This window comes from Oncorhynchus tshawytscha, linkage group LG03 (genome assembly GCF_018296145.1).
Source record: "Oncorhynchus tshawytscha isolate Ot180627B linkage group LG03, Otsh_v2.0, whole genome shotgun sequence".
Classification (NCBI taxonomy): Eukaryota; Metazoa; Chordata; class Actinopteri; order Salmoniformes; family Salmonidae; genus Oncorhynchus; species Oncorhynchus tshawytscha.
The window spans coordinates 16,396,510-16,402,468 of NC_056431.1; positions in this window are offsets into that span (position 1 = coordinate 16,396,510).

A 5,959-nucleotide genomic window follows, 5' to 3' on the forward strand; every position below is an offset into this window, starting at 1 on the left:
CTAGCGTCTGTCTCATATGGGCAACACATTCTTTACACGGCACATTCACCATCACCACTAAGCATTTAAAGAATATGTTGAATGTACAATAGACAAGTGGGGTGTTTGATAATAGCACCGGAGGAGATGGCTGGCATTTTACGGTCCGCTATCCAATTGTGCTATTGTGTGTGTTTTTCTTGTGTTATTTGTAACTTATTTTGTACATAATGTTTCTGCCACCGTGTGTAATGATGTAAAAGAGCTTCTAGATATCAGGAAAGTGATTACTCACCCCGTACCGGAAGAAGATGTTTTGTTTAACGAGTAGGACGCAAAGGATTTACTTCAGACACCCGACAAGGCCCTCATCCCCGTCATTCGGCAGGAGAAAGAGACAGAGATATCGGGGACGTAGGTCTGGGTGCCTTGTAAGGATCCGACTGCGAGTGGGTAATCTGCCTTTACCATCGGTCCTATTAGCCAATGTACAATCATTGGATAATAAAATAGACAAACTACAAGCAGGTACAGTACTGTGCAAAAGTTTTAGGCCAATGTGAAAAAATGCTGTAAAGTAAGAATGCTTTAAAAATAAAATAGACATGTTAATAGATTATATTCATCAATGAATGAAATGCAAAGTGAGTGAACAGAAGAAATATCTAAATCAAATCCATATTTGTTGTGACCACCCATTGCTTTCAAAACAGCATAAATGATTCTAGGTATATTTGCACAAAGTCAGGGATTTTGTAGGTATATAGTCAGGTGTATGATTAAACAATTATACCAAACAGGTGCTAATAATCATCAATTCAATATATAGGTTGAAACACAATCATTAACTGAAACGGAAACAGCTTAGTGGGAGGAAAGAAATTGAGTGAGGAACAGCCAAACTCAGCTCCCAAGGTTGCTGAAGACAGTTTACTGTCAAAAGTCATGCACCATGGCAAGACTGAGCACAGCAACAAGACACAAGGTTGTTATACTGCATCAGCAAGGTCTCTCCCAGACAGAAATGTCAAGGCAGACAGGGGTTTCCAGATGTGCTGTCCAAGTTCTTTTGAAGAAGCACAAAGAAACGGGCAACGTTGAGGACCGTAGTGGTCGGCCAAGGAAATTTACTGCAGCAGATGAGAGACACATCATGCTTACTTCCCTTCGCAATCGGAAGTCCAGCAGTGCCATCAGCTCAGAATTAGCAGAAAGCAGTGGGACCCTGGTACACCCATCTATTGTCCGGAGAAGTCTGGTCAGAAGTTGCCTTCATGGAAGACTTGCGCCCAAAAAGCCATACCTCCGACGTGAAACAAGGCCAAGCGACTCAACTATGTACGAAAACACAGGATCTAGGGTGCAGAAAAATGACAGCAGGTGCTCTGGACTGATGAGTCAAAATTAGAAATATTTGGCTGTAGCAGAAGGCAGTTTGTTCACCGAAGGGCTGGAGAGCGGTACACGATTGAGCGTCTGCAGGCAACAGTGAACCATAGTGAAGGTTCCTTGCAAGTTTGGGGCTGCATTTCAGCAAATGGAGTTGTGGTGATGGTATGGCCCCCACATCTGATCTCAACATCATTGCGCCTGTCTGGGATTACATGAAGCGAGAGAAGCAACTGAGGCTTCCTAAATCCACAGATGAACTGTGGTTAGTTCTCCAAGATGTTTGGGCCAACCTACCTGCCGAGTTCCTTCAAAAACCGAGTTGTGGCTGAACAACGACATGAATAACATACAGCTGGCGGGTTTTACCATTTTTGGGCAGGATAGAACAGCTGCCTCTGGTAAAACAAGGGGTGGCGGTCTATGTATATTTATAAACAACAGCTGGTGCACGAAATCTAAGGAAGTCTCAAGGTTTTGCTCTCCTGAGATAGAGTATCTCATGATAAGCTGTAGACCACACTGTTTACCACCACAAACTGATGCTGGAACTAAGACCACACTCAATGAGCTGCATACGGCCATAAGCTGTGAGACCCCTAATACAACGCTACAGGGAGACAGGACGGACAGCTGATCGTCCTCACAGTGGCAGACCACGTGTAACAACACCTGTACAGGATCGGTACATCCAAACATCACACCTGCGGGACAGGTACAGGATGGCAACAACAACTGCCCGAGTTACACCAGGAACACACAATCCCTCCATCATTACTTAGACTGTCCGCAATAGGCTGAGAGAGACTGGACAGAGGGCTTGTAGGCCTGTTGTAAGGCAGGTCCTCACCAGACATCACCGGCAACAACGTCGCCTATGGGCACAAACCCACCGTCGCTGGACTAGACAGGACTGGCAAAAAGTGCTCTTCACTGATGAGTCGTAGTTTTGTCTCACCAGGGGTGATGGTCGGATTCGCGTTTATCGTCAAGGCCTGTACTCTGGAGCGGGATCGATTTGGAGGTGGAGGGTCCGTCATGGTCTGGGGCGGTGTGTCACAGCATCATCGGACTGAGCTTGTTGTCATTGCAGGTAATCTCAACGCTGTGCGTTACGGGGAAGACATCCTCCTCCGTCATGTGGTACCCTTCCTGCAGGCTCATCCTGACATGACCCTCCAGCATGACAATGCCACCAGCCATACTGCTCGTTCTGTGAGTGATTTCCTGCAATGGTTCTGCCATGGCCAGCAAAGAGCCCGCATTTCAATCCCATTGAGCACGCCTGGGATCTGTTGGATCGGAGGGTGAGGACTGGGGCCATTCCTCACAGAAATGTCTCAGAACTTGCAGGTTCCTTGGTGGAAGAGTGGGGTAAAATCTCACAGCAAGAACTGGCAAATCTGGTGCAGTCCATGAGGAGATGCACTGCAGTACTTAATGATTTTGACCCCCCATTTGTTCAAGGACACAATATTCCATTTCTGTTAGTCACATTTGTGGAACTTGTTCAGTTTATGTCTCAGTTGTTGAATCTTATGTTCATGCAAATATTTACACATGTTAAGTTTGCTGAAAATAAATGCAGTTGACAGTGAGAGGACGTTTCTTTTTTATCTGAGTTTATGTTAAATGGACTAGGCATCACCTATCATCTAGTTTGACTTGACTCATGATGATACTATGGTCAGGTAAAAAAATCTGAGAATGATTGAGTAAAATCCAGGAAGAGCCACAGAGAACCTTTGAAATGGCTTCTGGAAAGTCCTGATAAGTGTCTAAAAGTCAAGGGTACTGTCAACCACCCCAGATGCATTTATACTGTAACCTTTTTATCCCCCCTCTTCCCTGGACTCTCCTTCTCATCAGCTCTGGTTTCAGCCCATGTTCAGTGGCAGTGAGTAATCTGCCACAGTACTTAGCCTCAGCTCGGTTTCTTGGAATGAAATGCGCAGACTATCTATTCCAGGCAGACCTCTCAGAAATAAGTAGCTTTGACAACAGGGTTTTCTGTAACCATCATTTGGGAGGTTTTACTTCACACTCCTCCTGCACTCCATTTCTGTTGACCTACTTGGAACTTGTTTTTTGTAACGGTCCTCAAATCGCCCTCCCTCAGGCGTTAGTGATGTAAACCCATTCAAGCCATAACTTGATCTGAACACCCCTGTCTGAATGGCATTGTGCTGTCACAATAGCGCTTTCATCAGAAGCATCCTTCAGCCTTCACATCAAAGCAACAGTCCTTTCTCAGAACCCACTCCTATGGCAGAGTGATCGCACAGTTGCTGCCGAGTGCTGACTCCTTAAGCCCAGTCAAGTAGGTTACAACATGTCCCAAACTCCTTTGAGGAAGCAGTCTGCAGGACAAAGGCCTCTTTGAGTAGGGTATCATGACTGTCATTTACCAAGTAGCTCCTGTCAGATTTCAAGAACGTGAATCATAAAAGCATGCTAAAGGCCAAATGGCACGACCCAAATTACATATCCTTTGCTCAGATGGGAATAAACCAACACAACTCTCAATTATATTTAATTGGATAGACAGCTTGTCTCAGTCACAATCATATGGATTTGTGCTTCGGAGAAGCATAGTGAAGCAAGTTCATGACGGTCCAAAGCTTAAATAGTGCAGTAACCAATCTGAAAACAGACATTTGACTTTTAGAAAGCGGAGCACAGTACACAGAATCATAGTGTGTGTGTGTGTGAGAGAGATTTACTGCACAGGGACAACAACGTGCTTCAGGCTTCTCTACAGCAGGGAGACTCCATACTAAGTATTTACACAACAAAAAGTCACATATGCCATCATCAGAAGCACAACATTTCTATGCCCCCCAAGAAACGATGTACAACCCAACTAACAGTAGCACAGCAAAGAAGTATCTACCCCAAACTCCAAGTATAGCGACCCAGACCAACAAAGTTTAAAATAGACTTACAAGCAGATGCTAAGTTATACACTCACCGGACAGTTTATTAGGTTGACCACCCCGTTCATGAAAATGGATCGCTCCTACAGACAGTGAGTTAAGTGGCCGTGGCCTGTCATATAAAACAGGCATCGAGGCATTCAGTTACTGTTCGATTGAACGTTAGAAAGGGCAAAAAGACTTACCTATGTGACTTTCAACGTGGAATGATCGTCGGTGGCAGGCGCGCCGAACCCAGTATCTATGAAAACGGCCACTCTCCTGGGCTTTTCACGCACGACAGTGTCTAGGGTTTACCGAGAATGTTACGACAAACAAAAAAACATCCAGTCAGCAGCAGTGCTGTGGGTGAAAACAGCTTGTTGATGAGAGAGGTCGGAGGAGAATCATACAAGCTAACAGGCAGGCCAGACAAATAACGGCACAGTACAACAGTGGTGTGCAGAACGGCATCTCGGAACTCACAACTCATCGATCCTCGTCATGGACGGGCTATTGCAGCAGACGACCACACCGGGTTCCACAGCTAAAAACAAGAAGCGGTTCCAGTGGGCACGCGATCACCAACACTGGACAATTGAAGAGTGGTAAAACATCTGCTGGAACTTGACAGCGAGTTCAGTTTACTTGAGTGGCCTGCACAGTCCCCATTGTCAATCCAATAGAGCATCTTTGGGACGAGATGGAACGGACTTGTTGCCAGCATGAATGTACCGCAGTCCAAACTGTAGCAACTGTGTGATGCCATTGCATCAGAATGGACCAAGATCCCTGTAGAACGTTTCCAACACCTTGTAGAATTCCCCAAAGAATTCAGTCTGTTTTGGAGGTGAAGAGGGGTCCGACCCAGTACTAGATGGGTGTACCTAATAAACAGTGAGTATATAACTACAGTACCGCTTACAGTAAGGATAGCTGTAGCTATAAAGTGAAACCCTTAGAAACTGCTGGATCAGTGCAAACCTTAGCAGTGTGTGTGTGTGTGTGTCCTCTTCACTTCCACGTCTTCTAAATGACTTGTATTGAATTAATAAACTGCACCATTTTTTGAGCATTTACAGCCTACTGCTTCTACCTTTTAGTGCATCACCCTGCACAGTGATACATGAAAATGTGTCTGAACAAATCAGATTAGCAAGGTGCTCTCTTGAAGCAGACACTGCTGCATTAATTTGTCTGTGTTTCCAAGTCTGCTGACATGAAATCCAAAGCTTTCTCATACCATAACAATCCATCACATGCATCTGCCTCTGCCCACCTGCCATTCCTGAATAAAAGAACACTGCATATCTGTTGGAACACCAAGGTGGGGGAATGTACAGTATATTTTGTGTACTATAAGTATATATATCAAAACTCAGGAGAGAATGTGCTCACTGTACATATACAAGCTTTGATTCTTGTCAGTTTTGATTACCGGTCAGCAAATAGCATTCAGAAAATAGAAAATTAAGGTCAGAAAATATCAGTTGTTATGTAAATATGTGTATTGACTGAGCATGGCATATTGCTGATAACTTTGTGTGTGCTGCTTCAACTTTCAGCACTACGCCACCTATTGGTGTGAAATAAGTATTATCATGCGGCATCTGGTGAACCAGTACAGCTTCTAGTTGGAAAACAGTTTGTGCAGCATAGAAAATAAAACTGCCTGG